The sequence below is a fragment of the Molothrus ater genome, chromosome 2 (genome assembly GCF_012460135.2).
Source record: "Molothrus ater isolate BHLD 08-10-18 breed brown headed cowbird chromosome 2, BPBGC_Mater_1.1, whole genome shotgun sequence".
NCBI classification, from domain to species: domain Eukaryota; kingdom Metazoa; phylum Chordata; class Aves; order Passeriformes; family Icteridae; genus Molothrus; species Molothrus ater.
This window is the reverse complement of record NC_050479.2, coordinates 39,757,805-39,771,010: the sequence shown is the minus strand read 5'-3', so window position 1 is coordinate 39,771,010 and position 13,206 is coordinate 39,757,805. Positions and strand designations below refer to the sequence as shown.

Here is a 13,206-nt window from a genome sequence, read left to right as displayed (position 1 = left end):
AACAAAGACCCTATAAAGGGGATCAGAGCTGTGCTTGGAGTCTCCAGCCACCAGTACCATCTCCTGTGCCATCCAGACCATGCAGAGGGAGAGCCAGACTGCAGGTGGATCTGGAATTACAGAGCACTCCAGTGTCTATCCTGCAGGAGAGGGAGAGGCAGGGGGTCCAGCAGCCACAGTGAGGACTTAGCAGCAGAGCAAGAGCTGCAGGATGAGAAGGACCACATACATAGCTGATGAACTCCCCTGCAAAGAGGGAACAAAACCACTGCCATAGCCACCTGGAAGCTGATGATTGTGCAGATTTCTCTGCTACACTACGGAACATTCGTGACTGCAAAGTGAAAGCCAGCATAGCTGTTGGCCCTCTCTTCTCACAGATGATAGACACATGGGTTGTCAAAGTGCTCTTTGTTGCATTGGCTTTCCAGCTGCACCAAGAGATGGGATCTAAAAGCTGGACATGGGATGTAGTTGAGGAGAAAGTGTTGTTACTGTATTATTCATTACTGACCTCTGCTAGTCATGTTCTGGACAAAGGCCCTTAGGTTTTCTGCTGAGGCACTCACTGAAGCCTGGCTGTGCTCCACACTTGTGGTGGCTTTCTCTGCCAAGTCTGATTTTGCACGTTCACTCTGTGGAGTCTTCTCTCAACTCTGCAGCCCTGGTTTTGTTCCCAGGGTTTCTCTAGAGCCTGTAGGACCAGCTGTGTCCTTGAGTTGTCTGCCTTTGGCCGTGGATGCCAAGATGCTTCAAACAAGAAAAATTACCAAGTGGCACGTTCCAAGCAAATCAAAAAGCAGCTCTGTTTCACACAATGAATAGTTAGACTCATTTTCCTTTCGATAGTGTGGCAATGAACATCAGTCAAAAAGCAAGAGTATATTCATGAAATAATCCAGTCAAGGCCTATTAATCACAAAGGGCCTGCCACTTGTTCCAAGGATCTCCCATCCAGTGTAAGTAGAAGGAGAAAGTTGTTCTCTTCTTACTCCTGGGAATTGACAGCCTCTGTGAAAGACGAATGCATCAAGACTAGCTTCCAAAATACAAGACAGTGAGGAGAAAGTGCTTAAACTGACTTTTTTGGTGATGACTCTGACCATTTGAAGGCATCACACAGACCAGAGGATGTGACTTGGACCCATGCTATTCTAGGCTGATGAATGCACATCTTGGCTCATGCCAAGCATATCCTTATTCCATGATTGCATACTGTGCCTGCAGTACATTAAACCATTGAGAAGAGTTCTGGACAGGTTTTTCTGGAAAAGCTTGCTGTGCTGGGAATCTCTTTTGTTAGCTCAAGTTTAAGTTTGATTTTTATAAATCCTGAAACATTAGATGAAGTTCAGAGGAAGATCTGTAATTATGTATAGGCTTTGCTGTCTAAAATTCCTGGCTCTCACAAAATCAATATCATGTAATACATAGCCATTAGTCCAAGTGAGTAAGCCTGTAAGGAGAAAGTCCTTAGGCCATGGAAAGTTTAGGCCCTGTGTCTGCTCCTGGGAACAGAGAATTTTTGACAGCCTCTGTGAAAGATGAATGCATCAAGAGCAGCTTCCAAAATACAGGAAAGTGAGGAGATGGAGCTTAGGCTGACTTTTTGGTGATGACTGGCCATTTGAAGGCATCACACAGACTGAAGGATGTGACTTGGATCCATGCTATTCTAGGCTGACAAATGTGCATCTTGGCTCATGCATCAAAGTTAAGCCACTCTCCTCATGAATCATCATGGTCCTGCACATAAGGGAGGGTAACCACATCCAAGGGACAGCCAGGTGGCTTTGGAAGGGTGGGAATGGAAGGGAAATAAGAAGGAATCCATGAGAAATCCATGGTTAGCTGAGGGAAGTCCAGTCATTTTTGTGCACACTCACAGCCTCTGATCTGGGCTACAGTTACCATTTTAGAAATTTTGAGCAGCCTTCACCTGGCAGAGGGACCTTATGTTGCATCAGTGCTTCACATCATGTGGTCGAAATTATTTTTAAATCTTGGATTAGGTGCTTTAATCATTAGGCACACTTCCCCGCTGACAACAGCTTTGGTTTTTGTAACTTCTTCATAGTCCTTATCCAAAATGCTAGTGATGCTTCTCTTTGCTTATGTTCAAGAACTTACCACTTTTAGTGAAGCATTCAAATGCTTGATTTATTTGTACATGCCTTGCATCTTGATTATAGTTAAAGCAAACAATACATATTTATCTATTTTAATCTCTTTTTTTCACTTTGCTCCTTTTTGCTTCCATTGAAACTTATTTCTATTCATTATGGTCTTTCTGATGACAAAGTGACCAGAATTAGAAGTAAAAACTGGCAATGCTGTTGTTGCTGAGCTGTGCAGAGATGGAGATGACATGATACAGCTCCATTGGCCCTTTTTTTGATTACTGCACAGTCATGTAGCACATCCCTCTCTCACTCTCATCCCTCATTAGCCACACTGCCACTTTGGCTTTGTCTTTCACACTCATGGTCTGTGGCTTTGAATTTTGATTTTATCCCTATCTCTTCTTTATTTCATTTTCATCCTCTTGAACCACTTTTATTTCATGCTATGGCCATTAGAAATTTTTACTAGGATGATGTTCACATTTTCTCCAAGACCATCAACATAGATGGAAATTAGAGAAAAAATCCAGCAGGAGTACTCTGGACACTTTTCTTAACTCAATCTGATTATTTTGCTGTTTATTTCAGCTTATGATCTGCTTAACAATCTTTTCCAGCAATGCATCTTTTCCCCCTTGAACGTTAATTTTGAGTGCTCAGGTCTCAGTGGTAAAATATGTAAATTGCACTGAATATGTGAGAAAATCTTGAGCAGTAAAATGCTGCTGCAATGCATAATTGTTGGAATTGTCCTCCTGACTCCACTGCGTTATTTTCCTTCTATTATATCACAATGGCATGAGCACATATATCAAAAAGCTGAAACGTGCAGGAATCATGACCGTCTACTCCTCCCCCATGTCCTGTCAGTTTCTTCATCCCAGATTAGTGTCTGTTGGCTTGGGAAGCAAAGAGGGAGCAGATGGACCACAAAATGAGATTCTGTAACCTTCTTACCCAATAGATCTGCTTTCTGCATGTATTCAGACATATTTACTTACTGTAGTGACAATTATCAGTTTTATTTCTTTTAAGAAAACCAAACAACTTCAGCTCAGTATGAAAGAGCAAACTAATTTGTCTTCTGGCACCGTTACTGTCCATATAATTTCAAATCAATTAGGAGAAATGTGGCTGAATTCCTATCTGCACAATACCTGAATATGCCCATTAAATTCATAGACATGCTTAGGTATAAGGGCACAAACACAGCATGTACCTTCTCTGGACCTTTAGGTAACTTTTCATTCTTCATAACACAGGTCACAAGAGCAGAGTTGTTTATTTTCTGGTATACTTTGAATATATTATTTGCACAGCCAGATGAAGCATCTTTTTATTTGTGAATGGAGTTGGATACAAACATAACCAAATAATAATAACTGCAAATCTTCAAAACCATTTTGTGATTCTATGAAAATGCATCAAGTAAAGAAATCCCTTTATTCAGAAACTTTGCATGTTTCCTGTGCCTCATTCAAGATGTACTCATTGAGAGCACGAGGCGTGTTTTAAATAAGAAGAAATGAATAAGTGTTTGGTTAGGGTGTAGCTGTGAATGAAAGCTGCCCTCAGCCATGGAGAATGTCAGTACAACCATACATCGAGCTCAGATCCACTGCTAGTGTAATATTCTTATAGCAGCAGAGGTCTCTACCTCTGCCTTTCATATTAGCAAAATGCTGTGTGTCTCATCTGGGATTGGAGACAACAGCCCAGAAAACACTGAGGTGAGATTCAGCCTGACTGTTGTAACTCCCTATGAAGAAGGTGCCTCAGCTGTGGGATCTGGGTGCCTCCAAAGCACAAATAATCTCAATGCTGCATGCAGCCACTCTAGAAGATAAATCCCCTTGCAGATATACTGACCTCTCTAACAAAATCTCTAGAAAAAAACTTAGAGCAGACACCAAACTTGTAGATGACTCAGGCTGGATGCAAGGAATCCAAGCGTCTTGTGACAACACATTTGGCCAAATAAAATGCGACAAGCTCCTATAATGAAAAAAGTGCCTTCACTCTCACGCTGAGCCAGTGGGACTTGTCCAACAAGTATATGGCACACATATGGCCCTGCACTGGAAGCACTGGGTATCTTCCTTAGGAGGAAAAAGGAACGTGTTAAACCTAGTGATTAGAACCCAGAGTTTTAGGATGTTTAAGAACTGGGGAAAATAAAATCAGGAGGTAGAGACTCCAAGTGCAAGAATTGCTGGCTGCCGTATACACACTAGTGCATTGCCAAGAGCTGCAGGTGTTCAATCAGGCTGCTTTTATTTGAGGTGCCTAACGTGGATTTTGAAACCACCATGTAGGCAACCCGGCTTGAAAATTGACCTTAATTTCTTCTAATTGCATGTCTTATTCTTCATTATTTTTCTTGTAAGAGACAGAATTTTGAAAGGCGATTCACTAGTGCAGCTATTTTTGACTCATCGCTGCCTGTCTTACTTTGTGTTATTTAATGGGTTCCAGTGGCCATATGCTGCAGAGAATCCTGGAACAAAGTGAGTAAACTGGGAGGCATTGCTCAGAAGGATAAATTTCACAGTTGGAAACACACTTAATACTAAGCCTTCTAACCAGTTTTTCCAGAAATCGCAAGCTTGATTGCCATGATATCTGAACATGGCATTAGCTACTCTAATGAGGAAAATAATTGATATGCTATGGAAATTAGGTCTAATTAGATCTTGTTAAGATAAATATCTCAGTTCAGCTGAAAACTTGAAGAGATACATTTTGCAGCATTCCAGATTATAAATATGACCCTTGTTCTTCACCCCCCTCTGCGTCTTGGGTTACTACTGGTAGAAATGGATGTGAAAAGCCTCCTTATCACAATCACTACATTCTAACCCACTTGACATGGAATAAGTGACAAAGATGCTGGATAGTTTAAACTTTACATAGGCTTAAAACCCATTTATTTTTTACATTGGCTTTAGACAAAGAGCCAAATTTCAGAACTGTGCATCAAAATGTATCCTGCCTATTCATTTTCTTACATTAAACAAATATATTAATGTTTATACATTTTCAGATCCATGGCAAACAGTGTTCTTCAGTGCTCTTTACCATTCTTTTGAGTGGCTTTAGAACAACATGCATGCCAAATTATATCAATACCATCTTAATGGAGGACAAATATTGAATGCAAACGCTAACAAAATCAAAGTTCCTTTTAAATTTAGAAGGAAAAAGAAGAAAGAAAGTTAAAAAATATATGGGCCATCCAAAAGGTGGCTAAATTTCATTAGTATTTAGACCAAGCAGATGACTTATACCTCCATGTAGACTTTTCAAGGTACTGCCAAGCAATGGGCCAAACTCATCTCCCCTCTTCATTGGTGGAGTTGCCATGGGACTCAGAGCAGATGAAACCTTGTGGGCAGCTGCTTTCTTTTCTTCCATCTTGCAAAAAACCACAGATTCAAAATATTTACTGTCCCAGTGGGCTCAAGTTTCCATCTTGCACACTGACACTTCCACAGTGCAAAAGAGATGGGAATCGGTGTTCTGCAATAATTTTAGTTTGATGTTTTTTCATTCTCACAGAATAAGCTATTTAAAGTGAATCCTTTAGAAGTCTGTCTTCAGATATTATTTTTTCAGATCCTCTGAGCTAATGACCTACAAGCCCTAAAACAACTTATCATGTAACATCACAGGCCATTTTAAAAACGTAACATATCAAGGAGTCAATTTCCCTTATTTGATGCACTTCCTTTGCCATCAGCCTGGCAGAGCTGGCAGTCTTAGACAGCTGTTTCTGTTCCCTGCAGTCATCAGCTTGCCTTCTAGGGAGCAGGATGTGCTGGGACAGAGCCCCCTCTGCTCCCTGTGCAGAGCCCCAGGGACAGAGCCTTGGTGCACCAGTGCCACTGGGAGCCAAGGGCATGGGGGAAGCACAGGGGACCAGTCTGGGCTTTGTCCATGAGGACCACCACTCCAGGAGGCAGATCCACCAGGCAGTCCCTGCAATGATAAGGGTCTGATGGATGAAAGCACAGAGGCTTTTTCTAGGGAAATCCACTCCCTCTGAAAAACAAGAAAACAAAAATCCATCTGTATGTCCTCTTCGTGGCAAGTCTTGAGCAAGGGGAATGGTGAATGATCTGATGCTTGCAGTCATGGTTCCTGACAGCTTTTCAATGTCCCCGTGTCTTGATAAATACATACCTCTGTCCACTGACCTTTTTTCTTATGAGTGTGGGGGAAACTGGCTCGTAGGGCATCTACTGTGTCATTTCACTGGATGAAGGAGAATAATAAGTGAGTAAAACAAGATGACTCTTCCTATGACCTTTAAATATTAATAAATTAAATATCTATTTGCATCACTCATTTTCTATTATTAATGTATTTATCTTCTGTTTTTCTTGGTCTGCCTGGTCATTACCACCAGAAGATTCTGTATCTTCCATTTCAGAAAGTACTTGCAAGAATCAAGAAGATTCCCAAAGATTCCCTCCATGTAAATATGTACATATATAGTCACTGGATGAGATACCATGCAGACCAGCAGCAGATGTATGCAGATTTCTTCTGTGGCAGTCTGTAGCAATGATTTCACTATTTAAGTCACACAGCACTAAGGCAGCAGTTGGGATTTTTAAAAAAAAAAATCTATTTACTCTTTTTGTTACAAACCTAATGATTGCAGAAATGAGAAATCAGCCTGCAAACAGTCCAAATTTAAATAAAATCACCCCCACACTAGACTATAACAGTGGCAGATGGACAGAGGAAGAAAGTGTATATAGTCATATTTTTTGCCATTATAGTATAGACCCTTTCAGATTGCAGCAAGCAACTTGCCATCTGCAAATCTGAGTCTTTCCTTTTCTGCTGAGGCACTGATTCAAAAATCATGATTTGTGAAGTTTGAGTTAAAGTATTAAGAGGCTTATCTCTCATTTTAAAGGCATACTGATCTCCTGATTTTACTTCAAACACATGGGAAAAGCATCCTGAAAATTTCCCTCAGCTTCCTCTTAGGACAAAACCCAAAGCCACTGGCTCACTCTTAGGTATGTGGTGAGGTAATGGGTTCTGCACATGAATAGCTTTTTGTCAAATAGTCTCTTATTGCTGTTGTTCTCTGGCTTTTGTTTGGTTTACTCTTTGAGGAAGCGATTTTCTCTATGCCTATAGGATATGTAGATCACACTGGGCACCTTCCTTACAGCAGCACACATACTGACAGCAGCAATGAGCGCTTGGGTTTAACGCTGACCCTCTGAAGAGAGAAGAATCTGATCACTGCATAAATGTCATTGATTTTTAGGGCCAGATTTTCATTTAAATGGCCGCTGATTTAGTGGGTGTGTCAATTTAATACAGATTTGCAAACAAAATCTGGGCACATTTTAAAAACGTTTCAGTGTGTCTACCCGCCTCTGCTTTCCACAGTTGTATCCTACCTTAAGTAAGGATGTGCAAAGGATGTGACCATCACAGAGATCAGACAAACATACACAATTTGCAGCCTACTGGGGTTTCTGATGCTTTCACACTATGGGCAGGGAGTTACTTCATCTAAGGGTCAGGACTCTTACACAGGTTTAACTTACCAATAACCAAAAAATCGCCTCTAGGTATGAAAGCCTATTTTGAACTTGTTTAAGAAGAGGAGGATGCAATTAAATTCTGGCAATTCCCTATCAAGAGGTGCTGCAGTATGCTTTGCATTGCAGTATTTCTAATTTTCACCAGGTCAGGGTTGCTCTCTGTGAAGCAAAAAAAGAAAAGGTTTATTTTCCTAATCATACATGCAAAAGCCACGTACAAAATAAAATATTAAATACAGTAATTACAGTAATTTTTGTTAAAATGTTTTTACACAATAAACCTTTGGCTTTGAAAGCTCTACCAGGAGCAAAAGAAAAACAAACTGTAATGAAAAAACTGAAATCAGAGGCCACTAATAACACTAAAGGGAGCCCAGAAGCCAAATTAATGTTTCTACAAAGAAATACTTTTCTACACCAGGCAAATTCCTAGTAAGACCTTTACCTGGGTCTTTATAGACAGGATTCAGATTTCATTTTGAAGTATGTTTTTTACAAACTGTTTAGTGTTCATATGTCATTACCACTGTTGGGCCAGATTGCACCTGGCATCGATATAAACAAAGCTTTGGCAAGAATTCTTTCCTTTGGGATGGAGACATCTGATTTTCAAGCTGAAAACATGTCAGTGTTGCAAGACACTCCAAATAGCCTGTTTTACCAGTGCAGTAAATTAACCCGCCTGGTGTAGTGTTAAATGCTTTACAAACATCGACTGAAGGTGAGGGAGGGAAACACCAAAAAACAAACAAAAACATTTCAATAACTTGTTTGACTACGAGCAGTGAAAAAAAAGTACAAGGAAAGCTTGAAGGGAGGAGGGCATGCCTAGGAGACAGGACAGCAGAAAAATGAATTTTCAGAATTTTGTCCTGTATTTAACCTAGAGACTGTGTGCCATGGTGTGGGAAGACACAGAAGGAGCAGAACAAGTTATATAGATCAAAGAAAACGAATCTTCATTTGAAAAGCAGATCAGGATAACAGCAAACAGTGACTCTAACTCATCATTGCCTTGTCTAGAGGAGGAAGGCTTTTTGATAGCTATCGCATGAAAGAGGTTCACCTTTAATGCCACAGAACACTGGTGGACAAAGACTACGTAGGCAAAACAGAGGATGAAATATTAGGCTATCCCCCTTGCTTCCCCATTGTTCAGGATGAAAAAGCTGAGCTGAACTTCTGGGCACGCAGAATCGGCTGCGTGAAAGCTCTTGTCGCTAGATCGTGCATTTGTGCTAAGCTTGAATGCTCTGGAGGACAATGGGGTTCATCCTGCCTGTGGCTCTGCAGTGATTGTGCAATATAGATGTGAAACAAGAATAGCTGGAAAGTAGGTCCACATGCGTACGGAGTGGAACAACGGCCTGTCCTGAGAAACACAGGCAGAAGTAGTATTCTTAAATATATATTTATTTATATAGCTGTTAGACTGAAGCCATTTTGCTACCCATCTTGCTATTTTAATTGTCCTAATAGCTGTCTATTTACAAACATGCATGTAAGTGGGCTAGAATAATTAATTAATATTCATAAGCATTCATAAAATGTGACAAAGTTTATGTTAGGGCAGATGTTAATTCCCAAGAGGATTACATTTCTATTAAGTGTAAATTTATATTAGTAAGATCCAGCATGATTGATTCTCGCTTGGCCAGCAATAGAGGACTTAGCATCCATACTGGCAGAGATTATATCTGGTCAACAGGAAGGGAAAACTGGCCAAGAAACTGCCAACACAGAATCTGAAGCTGTGAAACCTGGTCAAGAAGAAATAAAGCCAAATAAGCAACAGATGAAAAATTATCTTAAAGCAAAGATCGAATCACTCAGTTGGAAATGAGAATTGTATTGGAAAAGGTGATGCTGAGAGCATGAAGGGACATGAGAATTTTAAAAACAACAATATTAATAAATAAAATGGAGTACAGATTACTAGTAATTTTTTTTTAAGTGGAACTTAACATTAAAAAAAAAAAAGTAGACAGTTTTAATATGCTCAAAGATGTCTGACAAAGAGCAGAGAGGACTTCTAAACTTTGCAAATCATGTGGAGGAGAATGCCAGAGGTATCAGTACTCAAGAGCCATGGACATACTGGAGAAGACTCAGGAATGGGCTCCAAAAAAGTTAAAGGAACTGGAATATCTCTCCTCTGAGAGGAGGCTTATAGATCTGAGACTGTTCAGCTCAGGGGGATGCCATCAATGTATATAATACCTGCAGGGAGGATGCAAAGAGGAGCCAGGCTCCTCAAGGGTGCCCAGTGACAGGGCTGGAGGCAACGGGCATAAGCTTAAACATGGGAGGTTCTCTCTGAACATCAGCACTTTTCCACTGTGTAGGTGACTGAGCACTGACAGGTTTCCCAGCAGCTGTGAGTCTCCATCCTTGGAGATATTCAAAAGCTATCTGGACACAGTCCCAGCTGTGCAGCTCTGGGTGTCCCTGCTGTAGCAGGGGATTGGACAAATGACCCCCAGAGGTCCCTTCCAACCTCAGCAGTCCTGTGATTCTTTGACTTCATCAGAAGCTCAGGGGAAGGTGATAGATCAAATGAGGAACCAGGAAAGAAGGATACTTTGGTAAGATACAAATTTTGCAATAGTTTTCTGGTACTATTGTACCTTGCACCCTCAGATACTGGAGTGATCTAGCAGGTTCAAGAAGGATTTGTTTCTGCACCTACGCTGCAGAAACCTGCTGCCCCTAAAGAGGGACTTCCTAGGAAGTTTATAGATGATTGCCAAATCAAAGAGTGAGGAGAGAATGGGTAGGGAACTTGCCAACAGATAAAGTCAAAGAGCATTAATGCCACTGTGTGTTTTGTCCTCAGAAGAGAGTGAAGTGCTCTGGATATAGGGTAACTGTAGGACCGCTCTGGACTGTGCTGGCTCCAGCCCTACCCTAAGCAAAAGCAAAGGCACCTTAACAGGGGAGGGACACCAAGAACCTTCTGTATCCAGCAGCATCAGCACACACCAGCACAAGCACTGCTAGCACACTGCCAGGGACAGTGCCTCAGTGGCCAGCTGGAACGAGGAAACGGAGCCAGGGAGCTTCCGGAGGTTGAGGGGTGGCTGCCAAGCAGACACCATGCTTGGTGGCAGGCTGGCAGCACAGGGAGAAGCCACTGCCAAGAAAAGGGAGGGGAGCATCACCTGAGTCCCACCAGGGTTAACCTGCACCTGATGCAGGTGATGGGAGTGGGGATTCTGGCTGGAGAAAATGTCTCTGAGCACTTTGGGGGGAAAACTACCTTCTGTTCTCAATACAAAACACATTATCACTGGGGAAATAAAAAAATATAAACAGGTTAGCAAGTAAAGCAGAACAGTTTCCCAAAAAAGAGATTTTTTTTAGGTAAGTAGAGCACATTTTCACATTTTTCTTATGGCAGTCCTTCATTCAGAACAAGAATGATATCATATCAAGTCAAAAGGACAAAAAAAAAATTGCTAACTGCATACTTTGTTCAGACAGTTACACAACAATAAAGCAAGTTGGGCGAAAATACAAGAGGAAAAGAAAGTGAGAAAAAAGGCAGTTTAATGGGTGCCAAACTTGTAAACACTGAATTCTATTTTATCACTGTTGGTTTAAAATTAATATAAGATAAACAAAGCAGCAGTACTGTATTAATGCAGTTATATTGCTGTAAAATCCTGATTGTCCGTGAATTTTATTCACACAGGAGAATAAATTATATTGCTAGTAGCATTTTAGCAAATAGTTTCTTGCCAGAGCATTGCATCAACTTAATGTTATTGGTGTCAAATAAATCTGAAGTAGTTAAATCAGTACAAAGTCCAGGCTGACCCCAGCATTTATTGTATGTTTATAGAAATGGTTCAAAGCTGAACCCACTTTCTTATTAGTCTTTTACTTACACTACATTTGACAGAGTCATTGTCCAGAAAGTGAGAGAAAATACCTGATAAGCCATGTGTAATGAATTTGAACTCAAACCCTGACAGTCTGCTTGAAGTGAATGAAATTCATGTCAGATTTGGACAGATGCAAGAGTAGCTAACAAAAGCACAGGTAGAAGGAGTCCTGCATATTCAGGTCTGGAAAAATGTTATGAAGGGAACCACATAAATGAAGGCAAAAGTTGTGTTAGTCAAGTAATCAATAATTTAACAAGGTGCTCTGCTTCCAGATGCCCCTGTTGGTTATGCTGATGTAATTTTATGGTGAAATGGACATAGATATAAGAATGGGGGCTTGTAGTGAGGGCTGTTAAGGGATGAGTGCATTTGCTTGAGTCCTACCTACTACTCTCCTCATGGGCACAAATTAGGTGCAACAGTGCTGCAACTGGGTGCTCAGCTGGCTGGGCTGTGGTGGAAAGAAAAACAAAAACAGCTCAAGAAGTTCCTTTTTCCATGTTGCCCTTCCTAGCTGCTTGTTGTCTTCCTTTGCCATGCCCTTGCTTGTAGTGGTGCAATTGTTTGTTTGGCCAGGCTGTAAACAGGTCTGGTTAAACAGGCTGGGGTAAAAAACAAAATCCTACTCTCCTACACAGAAAAGCCTGAAAAACCCATTTCTCTAATGGGATTGCTTCAGTGATCCAGTTTGCATCTCAGCTTGAGAAAAAGTTGATTGGAAAAGCTTGCATAAGGAAAAAGCAGGGCATGGAATGGGAATAAGCAGAAGAGTGTAGGAACTGCTTAGATTTTGCAGAAATAATCATATATTGGTTTATTTTATCATTTTATTGGGAAATATGCACCAACTTTGCTTTAAACTTCACAGATATTCCAGAAGCCCCACTGAGGAGCACCTTCTCAGCCAACCTAGCATTTAAAAATAATTTATTTCATCAGGGAAGTAAGTTGAAGAAAATCTTAGGGAAGGAAATGTTATAAGGTCTAATAACTTATTCCACTGCCATCAGGAATATCTAAATGAGGAACTTAATCACTATTTTGAAGAATACGAGTAAACAATTCTCATCATGTCTATAAAGGTGTGTATTGTACTGTACCAAGACAATACGTCTATCAGTCATGTACAAATACCACCCTACAATCCTGAAGGATTAGCAGAGATCTGACCTAGAAAACAACCACCTTCTCAGGTCCCACTTTGAAAGTGGAGAAAAATCTCAGTTCCTTTGACACCAATCACAGGTCTAGGCAGGGAAAAATTCACATTGTCAGGTTTTGTTTAGACCACAGAACACAAGTGAATTCATTTCCAAAAGGCTCATACTCCTTGCCATGAGTACATGAGTCATGGAGTTTATTTTTAACAATTTTATTTTGTATCAGGGATCACTCTCTGCCAATACGGGGACACATGGGACATGATGTTCTGGTGCTGTTTCCCCTCTCCCACTTCTGGGGTGTGGGGGCGGAAAGAAGGGAGGACAACTGCTTTTGTACCTCTGCCCATCCTTCAGGGACTCTGCCAGAAGGTGTAGTGGGCTTTGCCTCATCATATGGAGTATCTGAGCAAATGCTGCCTGCAGGATGTGCTAAAACCTGCATTTGGAGTCAAGTGGG

General features: G+C 40.9%; 1 protein-coding gene and 1 long non-coding RNA gene across 5 annotated transcripts in view; one reads left to right on the top strand and one right to left on the bottom strand.

Annotated features, from left to right (window-relative positions):
* CLYBL (citramalyl-CoA lyase) overlaps positions 1-13,206 on the top strand; it is a 166,373-nt gene that overhangs the window by 116,315 nt on the left and 36,852 nt on the right. The gene's annotated exons all lie outside the window — the stretch shown is intronic.
* The window catches only part of LOC118701932 (uncharacterized), a 73,707-nt gene continuing 63,942 nt past the window's right edge, over positions 3,442-13,206 (bottom strand). Inside the window, exons 1-4 of one of the 2 annotated variants that reach the window (XR_008509159.1) lie at positions 11,971-12,037; positions 7,700-7,855; positions 6,306-6,377; positions 3,442-6,164 (exon numbers count right to left, since the gene is read on the bottom strand). This is a non-coding gene — a long non-coding RNA (uncharacterized LOC118701932). Of the gene's footprint in view, positions 6,165-6,305; positions 6,378-7,699; positions 7,856-11,970; positions 12,038-13,206 lie in introns of those variants that run through there. The other variant, XR_004982607.2, reaches the window with a different exon arrangement.